Source organism: Dermacentor variabilis, chromosome 1 (assembly GCF_050947875.1).
Source record: "Dermacentor variabilis isolate Ectoservices chromosome 1, ASM5094787v1, whole genome shotgun sequence".
Taxonomy (NCBI): Eukaryota; Metazoa; Arthropoda; class Arachnida; order Ixodida; family Ixodidae; genus Dermacentor; species Dermacentor variabilis.
In genome coordinates, this window is record NC_134568.1 from 243,273,525 (window position 1) to 243,291,710 (window position 18,186).

General features: G+C 47.4%; 1 long non-coding RNA gene across 1 annotated transcript in view; it reads right to left on the bottom strand.

The window, feature by feature from the left end:
* LOC142573201 (uncharacterized) overlaps positions 1-18,186 on the bottom strand; it is a 193,105-nt gene that overhangs the window by 36,756 nt on the left and 138,163 nt on the right. Inside the window, exon 2 of the long non-coding RNA XR_012826241.1 lies at positions 4,678-4,749. This is a non-coding gene — a long non-coding RNA (uncharacterized LOC142573201). The remainder of the gene's footprint in view (positions 1-4,677; positions 4,750-18,186) is intronic.

Below are 18,186 nucleotides of genomic sequence, written 5' to 3' on the forward strand. Positions count from 1 at the left end.
ATCCCTGCTTTGGCATCGCCTGTTTCGGGCCCAATAACTGGAATGAGATCCCTGCTTTGGCATCGCCTGTTTCGGGCACAATGACTGGAACGAGATCCCTGCTTTGGCATCGCCTGTTTCGGGCCCAATAACTGGAATGAGATCCCTGCTTTGGCATCGCCTGTTTCGGGCACAATGACTGGAATGCGAGGAGGATCCCTAGGCGGTCGCATCGCCGCAGACGCGCCTGGAAACACCTGGCGATGAGTGTTGCGGCGACGACGATCGGGCCAAAATGTCTGCCGCCCCGCCGCAGTCGCGCCGGCAAAACCACGTGTCGCAGGCGAAACGCAACAGGCCGCATTACCTTTAGGCAGAGCTTTCGTTGCGGTGTAGCAGGTAAAGTGCTCGGTATCCACGACGATCCACTTGTTTCCAGATGTTGACGTTGGAAGGGTCCCCTACAATCCATCCGGATCAGCTGAAATGGTCAGCAAGGAGGTTCGATCGGCTGTAGCAATACCGCCGGCCTTGTCGGTGGTGTCTTACGTCTCTGGCAGCCTCGACATGTCTTGACGTAACGGGCGACGTCACCGGTCAGACGCAGCCAATAGTACTTCTCTTGTATTCTTGCGAGCGTACGAGAGAAACCGAGGTGCCCGGCTATCTTGTCATCGTGCAGGGCGTGCAGGACTTCTAACCTGAGTGCTGCGGCCACAACGAGAAGGTAGTTTGCGCGTACTGGCGAAAAGTTCTTCACCGGGACGTCGTTGCGTAAGAAAAACTAAGACAATCCGCACCTAAATCCCCTCGGGATAAAGTTGGCCTTGCCTTGCAAGTACTCAGCAAGGCGTCTCAGCTCCGAGTCCGCTCGTTGCTGCTCGGCAAAGTCGTCTGCAGTTATTGCACCTAAAAAAGCGTCTTCATCTTCGTCACCTTGGGGCGGCGGGTCTACGGGAGCGCGAAACAGGCAGTCGGCATCAGAGTGTTTTCATCTAGACTTGTAGATTACAGTGATGTCATATTCTTGCAGTCTGATGTTCCACCCCGCCAGGTGTCCTGAAAGGTCCTTTAAATTCGCTATCCACCACAACGCGTGATGGTCGCTGGTGGCGTTGAACGGCCTGGCATATAGGTAAGGGCGGAATTTTGCTGTAGCCCAAATGATGGCAAGGCATTCCTTTTCAGTCGCAGAATAATTCCATTCCGCTTTTTGACAGCGACCGGCTAGCGTAACCCATCACCCGTTCAAGCCTGTCTTCCGTCTGGACTGGGATGGCACCGAAGCTCAGGCTACTGGCATCAGTGTGGATTTCTGTATCGGCGTCCTCGTCAAAGTGCGCCAGTAGCGGTCGCGACAGCATGCGTCGTTTGACTTCTTGAAATCCGGAGGCCTGCGGCATATCCTACTTGAATTCGATATCACTTAGTTAGATGTGTCAGCGGCTCAGCGATGCGTGAAAAGTCATTGACAAAGCGCCTCTAGTAGGCACACATGCGAAGGAATCTACGCACTGCCTTCTTGTGGATGGGATGCTGGAACTTTGCGATGGCAGCTGTCTTCTGCGGGTCAGGATGGACTCCAGATTTGCTGATGACGCGGCCTAGCAACAGAAACTCATCGCAACCGAAGCGGCACTTTTCCGGCTTCAGAGTGAGCCCTGATGAGTTGATGGCCTCGAATACTGTCGCAAGCCGCCTAATGGGATCGTCGAAATTTCCGCCGAAGACGACGACGTCATCCAAGTCAACAAGACAGGTCTGCCATTTCAATCTTGCTAACACCGTGTCCATCACGCTCTGGAACGTTGCAGACGCCGAGCATAGTACGAATGGCATGACGTTAAACCGATAGAAGCCGTCTGGCATAATGAAGGCGGTCTTTTCGCGATCCCTGTCATCGACTTCTTATTTGCCAGTAGGCAGTCTTAAGATCCATCGACGACAGGTATTTAGCGTTGCACAGCCGATCTAATGCGTCGTCTATCCGCAGGAGGGGGTATACGTCCTCCTTCATGATCTTGTTTAGTCGACGATAACCGACGCAGAAACGCAGGATTCCGTCCTTTTTCTTCACTAAGACTACAGGAGAGGCCTACGGGCTTTTCGACGGCTGGGTGATGTCGCCGCGCAGCATTTTCTTGATTTGTTGCCTCATAGCTTCACGTTCTCCCGTCGAAACTCGGTAAGGGCTCTAGCGGAGTGGTCGAGCACACTCTTCGGTTATTATGCGATGCTTTGCAACTGGTTTTTGTCGAATCCTCGGTGAAATCGAAACGCAGTCTTTGTATCGCCGAAGAAGACTTTCGAGCTGTTGTTGATCTGTTGATCTGTTGTCGATCTGTTGTTGTTCCATGATTACTCATGGAAGACTTGGATTTAGGTCCTAGACTGGTTTGAAAACTATGGTCGTCGAAGTAGATTCGGCGGAATCCGAGATGTCTAACGCATTGCTGGTTTCAACAATTTCCTTGACGTACGCGATCGTCGTGCCCTTGATGTGCTTGAACTCCTGGCGGGAGTTTGTCAGCATCACTTTCCCTTTCCCTCAGTGCAGTCGAGCGATCCCTCTTGCGACGCAAATTTCACAGTCAAGAAGCAGATGTTGGTCGCCCTCGACGACGCCTTCTGCGTCTGCAGGTGTTTCAGTGCCGACGGAAATGACAATGCTGGAGCGAGGCGGGATGCTTGCTTGATCGTCGAGCACACTCAAAGTACGCTTACATGGAAGGCCTCTTCGTCGGTATCGCTTGGTCTGTGAACAGCGTTATCGGCTTCCGCCTCAGGTCGATAATTGCACCGTGTTGGTTCAGAAAGTCCATGCTTAGAATTTTGTCTCGCGAGCACTGTTGTACGGAGGACAACGAACGTCGCAAGGTAGGTCCGATCATGAACTGTAATTCTTGCTGTGCAGATTCATGTCGGCGTAATGAAGTGTCCTCCAGCTGTCCGAATTCGAGGGCCATCCCATGCAGTCTTCACTTTCTTCAACTGGGCGGCAAATAATCCACTGATTACCGAGTTGTCTCCAGTGTCAAGAAGTGCGGTGACTTCGCGGCCGTCGAGAAGCACGTCGAGGTCGGTGGTTCTTTGTATTCCGTTGCAGTTAGGTCTTGGCGTCAGGTCACGGCTGCGTCGCGTTGACCTGTCGCTGGTACGTGGCGTCGTCAGGTCTTCTTTCGGCGGCATATTCTTGGCTTCCAGGGTTCGTCGGGATGGCGGCGTGTCGTTGCTGCGTCGTCGAGAAAGATCTTGAAGCGTGGTCGTCGGCGGCGGAGCATCTTCGGCATTTCGACGTACAGCAACTGCACCTCCATCGGTTGCTGCTTTTAGTTTTCCACATATGTGCTTACGGACTGGCCCCGTGCTGGGCCAGTGTATGGTCGGCACTGCGGCTTCAGGTACCGTCCTGGCGAGGGCGAACGTGAAGGTCGTCGGGGTCTGCACTGCGTTGCGGTAATGTAGTCGGCGATGTTACGAGGCCGCTCACCAAGCTGCGGACGTAGCGCTTTGACGACGAAACCTCGTAGGCCCATCTCGCGGTACGGGCATCGGCGGTAGACGTGGCTCGCATCTCCGCAGTGATAGCAGAGCGAACGGTGGTTGAGGTCGCGCCAAACACAGTCTTCCTTGGAATGCTGCCGGATGACGGGTTGGCGGGCTGGCGGCGGCGGTGGAAGACGGAACTGCGGCGTTGCCGGGCCCTGGCGCGGGCGCGAAGGATGAACGTGACGGCAGGCTACGGCGGCGAACGTCATCGCTTCTGGCTGGGACTGCGGCGATTGAGGGAGTCCGAGTGACTGTTGGATCTGCTCGCGTACGACGTCGGCAATCGAAGCCACTTGATGCCGTGAGGAAGGAAACAACTTCTTAAGCTCCACTCACACAACCGCTCTGATGCTCTGCAAACACTCATTACGACTGGCCTGGACTGACCAATTGTGGATGAAATGAGCAGCCCCACGTGAACGCACTGCTGGTTCCTCTCTCCTTCGCCCTTTATGTCTTTTTGTCTCTCCCGCCTTTGTTTTTGCTTACACATTTTCCCTGCGTAGGGTATTCAAATCAGACGCGCGTCTAGTTGGCCTCCCTGCCTTTGCTTCCGTCCTTCTCCTGGACTCGTAGAACTTCCTTGCACAATGCCCCTTTCCGCAATCGTCGCTCTGTGCTGATAAGCAAGTTCTAACAGTTTAGTATTTCAAAATCCTCGTCCACTAAGTTCGTTTCTCAAAACTTCAATCCATCCCCACGTGGCTGCTGTGTAATTCTTTTCAATCACGAAAATTGTACCTCGTCTGAAGTGCGCATATTCTATGTGGCATGGGATACGCTTTATCTACTTTTATATATCTCTCTCTCCCTCTTTAGTATCACTTCCCTTTTCTTTTTATCTTATTTGTGCGGGTGGGTGTGGCGTCCGTTGCAGGACATAATTGCTAGTATTTTTCTTTCTCTTTTGTGTCGTATTTATATTTTGTATATAATAATGTTAATAGCAAGAACAACCACAATTACAAGACTCAACGACAACAACGACATAATAATAATAATAATAATAATAATAATAATAATAATAATAATAATAATAATAATAATAATAATAATAATAATAATAATAATAATAATAATAATGGTGGTGGTGGTGGTGGAGGGGGTGGTGGCAGTGATCATGGCATGATTATTAGAGCATTACAGGACCTTGAACCTTCAGGACAGCGTTGAGAAATGCTGGGACATCTGGCTCGAAGACGTCGACTTTTGGAGTGGTTCCTGCACAAATGTGTGAACATCAAGGCAGGCAACTTACTTTCTCGTTCGTTGAACAGCTATTAAATATCCGCACATTTACAAGCAGCGTATACGTTACATCCACTAATCAAGGATCATAAAGTCATATTCCTTTAGCTTAAGGTCAAAAATTTACCTCCAAGTAGTCGGATAACCTGGATAAGTCTAACGTATACTTTAAGAAACGGCAGGCGACAGTGACTGCTCCCAAGACCAAACACAAAACCGCCCAGGCCCTTCTATAATTAGTACAACGATGAAGTCATCCCGATTTCGCGCACTTGTGATAAACATGCATGTTTATCACTGAGGGAGACTTTAATTACAATAATGAACGTGCAGGTCCTTACGAAGTGCACCCCCTAGCGCTTAAACAGGAACCGGATTCACTAAGTGCAGTACTCAATATGATAATTCTTAGTTGAAAAGCTCTTGCTTTGACGTAAGATTTCCAATTTAGCGGGGATGCATTTAGCTTACGGCGTCGTATGTCAGCGAGGAGAAAACTGGGACACCAGAAAACACAAATTTAGAAGTCGCTCTACATAGTTCAAAAACTCGGCCTTTACTTCTTTGAAGCAGCATACCTGTCAGTGGAAGTGTAGGCATATAATTTCAAATAAACGACTGCTTGGGTGAAAATAAAGTGGTTTGTATGTCTTGGTTTGTGCGGGACAACGCGGAAATGATTTCACTGGTTTGATTTGAACGCAAGTCTGTTCTCGTTTCACCTCGTCGGTGATTAAGTTCACCGACTGGTCGCGTACAGTAATCTGTGTCACTACGTGCGAAATTGCTCGAATTTCTAATTGCACTATCGTAGAGAGCCGCCGCGAGTATGCCAATGCGGCGCCTGTCGATGGAGCGGGCAAGTTGAACCCGAACGTCCGGAATTGTACTGTATCTACTTCGTCGAGGAATGTTCGCGTAAATGATATTTTGTCACCTATTGGTCATCGTCGCATCTGCTTGAACCAATAAGTTTACCTCAGGTAGATCGGTTCAATGTAAAGCGTAAAAACGTATTGTGTATAAGTGAGAAGTGTACATTCCTAAGTGAGGAAAGAGGGCAGTAGCAGAACCCATGTAGGTAGTAGGAAATCACTCAATGATTAAGCTTTCAGCGCAACAAGACGATACCATCTAAGCTGAAAAACGAAGCATACATAGACAGCAGTACAAATGATTAATGAAATTGTGGGGTTTTACATGCCAAAACCACAATACGATTATGAGGGCGCGCCGTAGTGGAGGACTCCGGATTGATTCTGATCATCTGGGGTTCCTTAAGGTGCACTTAAATCTGTATCTATACACGAGCACTTTTGCCTTTCGCCCGTATAGAAATAGTGCCAAAATCCCTGCCAGGGCAGGGATCGAACCTGCGACTTCGAGCTCAGCAGCTCAACGCCATAGTCAGAGGTACGAACGCAATAACTGGAGCGGTCCTAGTGAAGTACGTATAGCATTCAATAGACCCAAGTTGCTGAAATGTATTGGAATTAAAAGTTGGGTGAGTCGGTGTTTGCTCGTGTTCGTATCGTCATTCAGGATGCAGCCTTTGTGCATTCGTTAAAAACTCTTGAAGGCCACATCCGGCAAATGTGCACGAGTCTGCACCCTCCGGTAAATCACCAAAAGAAGAAAAAAAAACAATTCGTAACTTATCTTGTTAGTGTTACAGAATCCCTTTGTTATGCGTGAATACATATGTCGGTCAGACTTGGTGATGTGCTAATGTGCGCCTTTAATGAAAACAAGAACGCTGCAGAAAATATTGCAATGTTAATTTAGCTGCGCATAGCTGAGAACGTGGTTGTGTTCCTTTCTTTGATAATACTGTAATATTGTGCGTTCATCACTATCCAAATACGAGAGACATCATTGAGACGTATATCATAATGACAAGCAAGCAGACTCCTGCGTAAGAAAGCCAAGTACCACCCTGTCAAAGCGATAAACATTGTTTGCAGGTGTATCATAGGCCTTGAAGGTACCGTGGTTTGTCTGTTTTTCTTTGTCGCCAGCAAGTTCGGTGTCGCCCTGTAAATAGTCTCCTCGTCCTCGAAAATTCATATGATACTCAGCGCTGCCTTATCTTTTTGTTCTTCACGTCCCGTCTCTTTGCACTGTGCTGAAACGTATATTTTACGATGGATCTGTAAAATCACAAGGAAGCACGATCAAGGCTCAAGATGAAAGTCAGATATGATTGGGCTACGGAACGAGAACAACGGACAGATACGTCACCAGTGACGAAAACAGATTTTTGGTGGCAAAAGGATTTGAAGTGAGCCTAGAAAACAAGAAGTACAAAAGAACCGTGAGAGATAATACTGAGCAAAACGTTAAATTGAACAATCTCTTAAGTCCATGAGTACATCAGAAGGCAAAGTAGAAGGAAGTGACAAAAAATAAAAGAAAACCTTAGCTTCTACAAGAAGTATTTTCAAGACACTACCTTGCATGGGCTAGTTGGCTGCGAGTATTATGAAACATGCTATTACAGCGCAATTGTAGACGAGACAAAGATTTACACAGAACAAACGACGCAGTTAGGCGCTTCTCCCTGTATCTCGCGATGTTCCGTCTAAAATTGCCCCGTAAAATCACGTTTCATAAAGAAAGCCTAATTTATTTCGTAGGCATCTGTCATACATTGCTATGGAATCTTCTTAGGTCATGTCAACACATCGTGGGCTGGCTGCCTTCACTTTAATATGAAAGGGGCAACTACGACGTGAGTTCAGTTAACAATCAACTACGTTACCTGCGTCTCTATTTAAACAACGTACAGTACTTCATGTCTTGCTTTAGCGTTCGTATGCTTAATGGCATTTCTGGCAGATTAATGAGAAGGGGGCATAATCTATTACGTCGTTATTCTTAATGGGCGATAAGGAGGTTTTCAATATTAGCAAGATGCGTGCCGCACTAAATTATTCCGAGAGCGCCACCAAGACAACACACAGTGTGCCGAGTGGCTTACTTTTTCACATCCCAGTAACGTTTGTTACATTGTTTGCTTGTACTTACGCGACATATAGTAGGAGCGGCAGCATGTCCTATCGTATACCAAATAGAAAAAGAGAGATGCGGGACCATTTAAATTCAAAGATTCGAGCACTGTGTTGAAGCGAAAAGGAGAAACCATTGAAAGGAACAACGCAAGCTCAGACGAAGAACAAAAACAGGATGCGCGCGTCACTAAGTTTTAACAACCATTTATTTCGAAAACAGGCTACAATTATACGCTACCAGACACAGTCGCCATATACAAACAAGAGAAATGTCACATTGACGAGCTCATCACTGCTGCTATGAAATTGCAGAACCACCATCAACTTTAAGACCGCACACTTCTTCTATAAGGGAGGCCCACTGATGGCCTATTCACGCAGCATGAACTCAAGCGGACTATTAATGAGGCTTGCATAGTTTCCTTTGTAAATTGGTTTTGATGCCTGCGAAAATCTCGGCAAAATTTTTTTTTCTTCGGAAAGGGGCGCACAAGCTTCAAGCTTATAATTCAAGCAGCCGGTTCGGATGAATTTAAACCCGCAGAGCTCTGGAATTTCTTCGGGAGGTGAACATGATCCTGCATGCTTTTCATTGCAATGTATATATAGAGAGAGACGAAACAAAGAGGAAAGGTAGGGAGATTAACCACAACCGAAAATCTGGTTTGCAACCCCGCACTGCGGGGCTGTGGAAAGATAAGCAGGAAACAAATAGAGAGAGAGAGAGAGCACAAACACACAATCACAGCCAGTCATGATCACTGCAAATGATCGCAGCAGAGGATTTTGTGCCGCACAGTGACCACTAATTTGGGCTGAAGCCATTTATGGAGGTTTGTTGTCCTTAAGAATTGGAGCAGTGTGTTCGTCGCTCTCTGCTGCGATGGCTTATGAGGTCGGAATTCTGAAAGGGTTTGTTCTGGTAATGGTCTGCAAAAGGCGCAACCTCGCGCAGTCGCGAGCGATGTTCTGTCTGGAACCGTATGGAGGACTGTCACACGGAACATGTTCAACGGTCACCGCGGTAATCACAGTCGGCCATTCCAATGCGAAAGATAAAAGACATAGCCGTCAAAGAAAGGTAGCCTCGGGCCGGCAGAGTCCAGATGGGATGAAGGCACAGCGAATAGTCCAGATGGTGCAGTCGGTTGCTTTGATAACTCGGAGTGTTCCACAAGGTTGGTAGAACGTCTTGGTGCGAGCGAGCGAATTAAGAACTCTGATATGTTAGTCGACCGTACTATGTCCTAATTAATAAATAAAGGCGCCAAGGTTCTACAGCACCAAGGTCGAGGTTAGGTGCTTGTGAAGCATTTCGATTTCCGGGCTATTTGCATCCCATTATGATGTGGCACATATATCGGCCCAATAGGATGGGGCAGTGTATCACTAAACGGGTGGTCGAACATGAAGAAAATATCGGAAGAGCCGAAAGTGCGAGATCGGTGACTCGGTGATCGGGCCATGTTCCAAAAATTCTTAAAACATTAAAGTCAGTTTACAGAGGAAATCTAGGAGGCCTCCAGAAAGTTCACATGGGTTCGCCCTGAGTGACAGCACCTTTGTGGCGTTCTCTGATGAAGAGCTGTGCCTTCTTGGAATCGATGGCAGTTATCCGAATTCAAATCAGCGTCCAAGAGGTCGACAACTTGACGCTTTTCTTTCTTGTGGCTATATGGTCACTGTATAGATTCTAGAATATAAATGTACTTCTTTTATCATGATTATATTGCGCTTGGTGCTACACTGACGATCTTAAGTGAAGGACAAGACGTGGATCTATGTAGCGCAACGTACGTCCATGTCCTGTCCTTCACTCAAAATCGTTAGTGTAGCACTAAGCGCAATATAATTATGAACGTTCACCAACTAGCCCCCTTCATTGCTTTACTTCTTTTATGTTTCTTTTTATTTCATTCATTGCCTAAATCCAGCGTCCTTGTCATTCTCTTAGCCTGGGATGTTCATTTCTCAAAATGCTGTGCCAACAAGCCCAAGTTTCACCACTTTCTTTCTCAAAAGCTTTAAGATTAAAGAGTGAACGAGGCCCTTTTCCGGCGAGCGCGCGACGTGCCTCGAGAATGAATGCATGCACAGAAGTAGCAGGCATCAAACGCATAACAGCAAAAGTGGGGACACACATCGCAGCGAGGACTGCCGTGCCAGCCCGTCCCTACTCCCCCCGCCAGAGTGGGTGCCGGGAGGGGAGATGGTGGTCAATCGTCAGGAACCACGCGGCTCTTCGCGGGCTCACGTCCGCGATGTAATCGAAGCCGCGAGAGCACACAAGGAACCGCGACCACTGGTCAGTCTGTCAGCGCCGTGGTCCCTGTCGAGCTCCCAAGGGTGGGGGTCACCGCGGGGCTGGTCAGTCGCGCCAATCGAACCTGGCCGCGAGCGAGCGGACAGACAGAGACATCCTCTGGCAGGAACGTGCCAACCCACGGGCAGGCCGGGTTCTAACCCCTTCCGGCCCAATTAACGCGCGGCGCGGCGCCGTCCAGGCGCGGAGGGAGGTCCGGGTCCGATCAATTAATTACGCCCGCCGGGGCTCCACCCCTTCGCGCGCGCCGGTGTCCATTGTGGCGCGCGCGTACCCCTTTCGGGTCAGGGGAAGCCGGGGATCCCAGGGACGCCGGGGAGCGGCCCTGCCGGCGTGCGCGCGCCGCCGCCAGTGTCCCCCAGCGATTGGAGCCGTGCCAGCCGAGTCAATATTATGGAAGGCGATGCCCGGCCGGCTGTGAAAAGGGTTAATGCGCATAACTTATGCGCCTGGCTCGCCACCACCGGCTCGGCGCGTATAGGTGAGGCTGGCTCAGACAGCGCGCCTTATAAGTGCATACCGGGCATTGTTTGTTCATGCCTGTACGCCGCCTGTGTGCTTTGTTCTTCCCCCAACCCGATGCAAACATTTCGCAATATATATATATATATATATATTGTTACTTTTCTTTTGCTTTATAGACGGGATACCAGAATACAGAAAAGCGGTACACTTTCTTCATTTCAATTAACTCTTCGAGTTGATAACACAGCTCTTCAAACCAACTGAAACATACCAAGCCCTTCCCGTTCACGCGGTTTTTCAGTGGCCGTCCTCATCCTTGAAGAGCGCTATCACAGTACAGCAGTCATTTAGCGAAGAGGAGATTGCAGGCTGCGCCAGCGGTTTCAGTGAGAAAACGTGATTTAAAAGCGCGGCTTTAGTACAGGTTTACGCAGCGCTCTCTGTAAATGCGGACGTCCCGCTCACCGTGCTTTCCGGAGAAGCCAATGGCGTTGCAGAATGTAGGCGAAGAGCGCTTCCAGGACACGTGAATTGATGTGGCCCGCATTCGGACTGAACAGGGTACTTGCCAAGAAATTGCAGTAAGATATGACTATAGAAAACTGGCTTCAGTAAACTATGGTCTAGGGGGTGTTTTGTCAACGACTGTATCGGATTAATACACTTCTTATTTCTCAAGACAGGCGCGAGGCACGCAGTTTCTAGAAAAGTTGTGCTTTTAGTAGCGGCTGAATTGTTTCTGCAATTTTAGAGGGCATGTAGAGCATGCCCCCTAAAATTATGAAAATTTATTTAGTGAATGCCAATAATAATTGCATGCACCATTAAGGCGAGAATTCTGATGTCCGCCGTTTTTGTGAAGTTTGGTCAGTAAAGAAAAAATATCAACTTAGCTATAATGCTCTTTTTTGAATAATAATAATAATAATAATAATAATAATAATAATAATAATAATAATAATAATAATAATAATAATAATAATAATAATAATAATAATAATAATAATAATAATAATAATAATCCTATTTTACGTCCATCCAGCATGAAGGCTTCTCCCATCGATATCCAATCACCAGTCTTGCGCCAGCCGACCCCATCCTATGCTAGCAAATTTATTAATTTCATCAGACCGCGTAGTTCACTGCCATCTTCACCTGCGCTTCCCTTCTCTTGGCACCCATTCCGTAACTCTAATAGACCACTGGTTACCTGTCCTACACATTACACGGTTCACCCAACTCCATTTTTTCATCTTAATGGCAACTAGAATATCGGCCGCCTCCGTTCGCCCTCTAATCCACACCGCTGTGTTCCTGTCCCTTAACGTTGCATGTATACGCCTGTCATTTTAAAGACAGTCTTTCTCAGCGAGTTACCTCCACATTACCGTATCGGGTTTGTGTCTAGCCTCTTTCATGGGCCGACCCTGGATATATATATAAACAAAAAAGTATTGACACCTAAGCACAGAAGCCCGATGCTCTAACCATTAGGCCATGGGCGCATGGTTTCGCAGTGGGCTAGCACATCCTTAAGAATCTCCCGCGTGCAAGCCAGCGCTTGGAGGTGCTTGGTGCGTTTTATTGTAATATAATTTATATGACCACTCCACGCGATTTTATCCCGTAGTCTATATTTACAATTTAAACTTACTGATTACTTTAGTTTTAATACGTTTTCAGAAGAACATTCCTCACATTAACCGTATACGATCTTCTTTAGGTTAAGAATTCGAACGCCAGGTGGTGAAAAATGTCTAGGCGTGTTCGCGTACCACTCGCACAGACACAAGAAGCTCTATTCTAGGACGTCAGGTTAGACGGCTTTCTTGCCGGAACAAACTGTAACACAGTCTATGCAGCCCCTGATGGCTTGTGCCCTCGTTTTTCCACACGTAGTAGCCATAGTAGTACTGCCGGTGCGGGATTTACGCAGGGGATTGCCGCGTCCCTCATATCGCGCACACATGCCCCCACGTGTTCTCAGAACACCGGCCAAGGCGTTCCAGCGAAACGCTAATCGTACTGAAGCAAGGTGGGCTCGCATACGCTCTAAGACCACTCAACGGTCCAGACAACGTACTACTGCGTGTGTGGCACACGCTACAGCTCAACGCTGGAGGCGCGCAGATGTGGCGCTGTGGAAAGAGGGGACCTAAGGGACCTCAAGGATGCCGAGGCTATGCGTTAAAGTCAACAAAATGCTGCCATGAGCATGTGGCATTGGGCGGACGCGAGGTCGACGCAAGGCAACAACTACGACAAGACCCTGTAAGGCTCGCTCACGCTAGGCCAACGCCGACAAGAGAACGACAAGATAACGACGCCCGTGATCGACCGACTAGTCAGCAGACTGTGTCGGTAAGAGGTATTCTGTCACATTTAAGCCGACAACGCCGACATTGAGGTATCACACCGACGGCAGTAAGTCGTCGCAGTGTGACAGCATTTCGTGACGTCCACACCGACAGAACCAGTCTGCAGACTGCCGTTCGGCCAGTCTTCCTGAAATCGGTCGCCGAGCGAAAACATCGCACCAACAACGAGATTGCCGCAGCAGCTGCGCTTTTATACGTAGTTAATCTTGCTCAAAATTAAAGTTGAACTGCCCCATCGTCAGCCCTTGCCAACAGTCTTGTGTAAAGCCAGGGCCGGGGTCGATTTTGTTCAGTGGAGAGCCTACCTGCAGCCGAGGGGGCTCGTGCACGTATACCCATAACTGCGGGCCTGAACTAACGACCCGGCCACGCGAGGCCAAAACGACGCTGATTTTGGTCTCTAGAGCTCAGTGTAGTTCACTTCTGGCCATAGCAACACGAAATCAACCACTTTTGACTTCGTACAATCCATACACATGAAGCGGGAAGTGACCGACACGGCAAGGAAAGCATAAAACCTGCTACCAAAATCAGCAGTGAGAGCCATTTGGGAAGCCCGGCCGTTTATGTCAGCTCATCTCTGGATGATTCGACGCTGTAAGCTCAAGTCTGTATGTTTTGCAGCACTTCCTCAGTATTTTAGGTGGGCGCTGCATGGTTTCCACTGCACTTGAAGCAAACCACGAACGGTGGCAATTATAAAGAAATGCGCTTTGTGGCGGCTTCTATCGAACAAAAAACAAACAAGCTTTCATAATGTATCGCCTCTCAGATCTAACAGCGCTACTAATCTCAGAGGCTATGGCCAGCTTATAGAGCTGCCTTTGTGAGGCGTAATGGGCTAAGAAACCAAGAATGTATTTCGTAAACAGCGTAAAGTTGTCGCTAATAGTTTGTTGTCGAAGCATCGTTATTCAAATCGAAAGAAATACAGGTACTTGTTGGGAGCGGTAGCAATAAACAGTGCAGTACGACGACTTTATAGATCCGAAGCGGCCGGCTTTCGCCTCGAAGGCGCCGCCACGTTCAGTCGGGGTACAGCCTGTATGGCCGTGTCTTTCCAGTGTGAAAAGAAAATCGCCCGATTCTCTGCCGACGAGTCCGTTCCCGCCGATGCTCCGCCGACACGGCCGCCAGCGAGCCATCTGAAGACTGCTGGCGTCGGTGCAGTGTGACAGGGGTGCCGACAGGACGGAAAACGCTGTCGCCAACAGTCGGCAGTCCAAAATCGGTGTCGCGTCGGCTTATCGTGAACGAGTCTTAACCTATGGTGCTCGCAGTCATCGAGTTCTCTCTATTCATGTGTGTCTGCGCACGCCACATCACCTGTGATCATACTTAGCTTGCGTTTGCTGCAATTCCTACTGATACTAAAGCTAAAAGCCTTTACTTCGTTTAGTATTCTGACATGTTGCTATGGCATTCATTGCTTCGCCCTTACAGCGAAACTGGGATTTCCTTTTTCTTTTTTCCAGGGCGCTTTTCCCTCACAACGGTATGCCTCCTAATCAGATCGTTGTTTTGGCGTGTAAAACCTTGAAAATTATTTGAAATTAATTAACACGTCAGCATACGTCAAAATCATGCACCTTACAAATCTAAGCCAATCCCGAAGATACTGCAGGCTAAGAATGTGTGCCGACCCTAAAGATAGGGCAGTCAAATATTTTAAAATTCGGACGCTCCTTTGACTCCCTCACGCTAGGGGTGACGTTATAGGGTGCCATGCGATGTGATTCCGGCCCTATCTCACCCCCAGCTTGGTCAGGAAGACTTAGACTTTAATCGACTTAACTGTATGCTGAATCGCCTTCCAACTGTTTCGTTCCCTCGCTCATTTGGGGTCCTTGACTCCTTTACCTTCTTCATTAAATCCCGAGCTTCGCCCTCATATCTTAGAACAATTATATTATTCAATTTTATTTATTTTACAATGATATTTTCAATAATAGCCCTAAGCTGAGAAAAGAAAGCGGCCAATGGCAGTGAAATACAGCGGCGCTTTCAACATTAGTGTTGAACGTCGCAGGGAAACACCTGCACAGTCCAGTTAACGTAAATCAAAACACGATTGTGCACGCCATTTGATTCACAAGACCTTAAAATGCCTTGTGCCGCGCCACATCTCTCTATCCTTACAGAGGACACTACTCGAGAGCACCTTCAAGCAAGCTTCTCCGCTATCCCTGAGCTCGGAAAATTGTGTGTTCCTCAATGAAACCATACGACGCATTAATCTCGCTAGTTATGCAACGCAAAAGATGGCATAAGGCGACTACAAAAAGGACATATCGAATGAAACCGATTCCCGTACTGCGCGCGATGGCTATAGCGCCGAACCTTAAAGGTCATCTTGTTTATCCAAACTGATTGCATTTCCGCGCAGTAGCCTAAAAACAGAGTTACTGGGATATCACTTTACAAATGGGATTCGTCGCTCTCCTCATTTCTTCTTACACAAGCTCACTTAGTCGGAGTCTACCGAAAGAGCAAACGCCGAAGTAGCGAAGCAGCGAAAGAGCTCAGGCGCGTCTCCCGCGAGATGGCATCTGGCGAAGGCGCCTTTCGAACACTTCGCAGACGTATGCTTTAAATTATTCCAGCTTTTTCGAGGAATAAAATAGTGGGACCATTACGTAACAGCACCAGCACTGGGACTTATAGTAGAGCGCGAATATGAATCAAAATAGGAAGGTTGAGTATGCTTCACTTAGTGGTACGTTAGACATATACCATATTCTGCTGTGTATATTAAGCTTCACTGAAGGAAGACTTTCTTCTTCCTTTTTATCCCTGCGATTCATTGCTTATCTTCGACGCTCTTCAATAGCCTCGCTAGAAACGTTCCGACGCTTTGGATTTTTGGCTTTCCGAGCTTGAAATGAAGACGGCCTGCATTTTTAAAGACAATGCTTGTGCACAGGACATTGCAAGTAAGGTGCACAGGCTAGCCGTTGTATGAAACGAGGCGCTAGTTAATAACAGCGCTTTCGCGTGCAAAAACGTATGTGCATCTCACACTAGAGTCATTTCAGAAACAGTGAAAACTTTAAGCTTCTCTTGCTGCCGCAACCTATTGAGAAACTTTTTTTATTTAAATTTCTATAATTGGTTGCGCCCACGGCAATATTTGAAAAGATTTGTGATAATTGCGCAGATATACGGATACGTACTACAGGAGGGTAGCACCTATGCTTATACAAGTCGTGGGCTGAATGAATTCACCTCAGCTAAGAGAGTAATTAATTACCTTGCCACTGAAGCTTCATCCGATTCTACAAGTTCCGCAATAGGCCGCATAATCCGGAAAGGAAAAGTACGCTTGTAGCGCCTTGTCAGCATTTAGTAGATGTGAAACCAGTAGCAACACACTAGATAATTTTCGTGACTCTACAGATTTGACTTGAATGTTTTTTACGTAGCTACATACTGAATACAGAGAAATATGCGTGCTTTGTGTTTTTAATTATGAAGTGAGTTTGCGCTGGTTCTGAATTTAAGAAAAGACGATGAAGTGGCGGATACCACCGTATTGCGCCACACTATATAGCAACACGAAGGTCTTGTTGCTTTACTGCTTAACTCTTCTGTACTCCGCAAAGCGCACTTTTGGTGCTGGCTTGTGAATTCGACCAAAGTGTTATACTATTTGATATGAAGTGCTGTTCCACACGCGTCAAACATGATTCGTTCGTTTATGTTACGTCATAGGCAAGCAGCATATATATATAGTTTGCTGTCACTGAAATAAAGCAGTGTGGTACGCGCTCTTGGATCGTCTCCGTCACTCTGTCACCCGCTACAACACTATTGTCTTGCACAAAAACTAGTGTCGAGAACACAAAACTAGGCTGGAGAGCTTGGCGCTAGTACATGTCACGCAAATCATAAGATAATACAATATGACACTACAAAAGGTACAATATTGTGCTGCCTTAAAAGAAGGAACACTTGCCATTAAGTCAACCTTTTCGAGACACGGAGCATATCAAGTTCTTTTAGTAATCACGTGACGATAAGTACATTCGGTATGGTATAAAGGTGAGGCCCTATAACTCTCGTAGGAGTTGTCAAGGAGGCCCCTGTGTTAATACAAAACTCTCCATCATTACGTTAACAAACCATGAAACTTGAAGCTGGCCTTGCGTACACAGACGGACAGACAAACGGACGGGCGAACACAGAGACAGAGACAGACGCAGACACACAGAGACGGACACAGACACACAGACACACAGACACAGACACACAGAGACAGACACAGACACACAGAGACAGACACAGAGACAGAGACAGACAGACACAGACAGAGACACAGACAGACAGACACAAAAAGGAAACCCGTTTTCAGTTTTAAGGAACTGGGGCGGGCAAAACCTACTGTTGAATCCAGTTTTTGAGTGGTCTGTGACTAGATTCATACGGAAAATCGTATTTTCCCCAATAATAATAACACTAACGTCTGCGTGCTCGAGAGAAGAAAGGGCACATAAATAAAGTTAATGAAGTAATAGGGAAATATTTAAGGAATAAAAAAAAACAAAGAATAGGTGCACATTGAAGAACAGCCCGAGAACGCAGTAAGCACTACTTACGTGGCTTACTTGAAAGCTAGAAAAAAGAAAGACAACTCATTACTATCCTAATAACAATCCCCACGACCCTATAGGAACGAACCGAATTATCATGTACTCGCTTGCCGCCTCATAAGCGCTATATATCCATCTTCCGACACCATATTCCTATTGCATTGCCATCAAAGGTCTCAGCAGTACTTCCTCACCCGTAGTCTATCGGACAATTGACTGGTCCGCATTTCAAACCTATGAACCTACGAACCTATGAACAACGAATGCAAAAGCGACCTTGCACGTAGCATAGAGCATGTGATTGCGGACGCGATGCACGCTGCAACGCAATGCTCATCATGGTCAGCCACTCACAAGGACTTTGACATAGAATTGGAAAGGCTCCATGCACCACGTCGGCGCGCTGAGAAGTATATAGACGCACAAAGTTGATTCTCGAATATATGGTAGGCCAGGCGCACACAGAAGGAAATACATGGACGCATGGATATATTAGACAACAAACAATTGAAACCATTCTCTTAGTCATAACCCCCCCCAAACCACTCTCTCGCATATGGCGAACTCACCAGGGTCCTTTCTTGTCTCCTCACCAACGCCACCCCTTTAAGGCACCGGCTCTCAACCAAGGCTGTCGAGAAGTG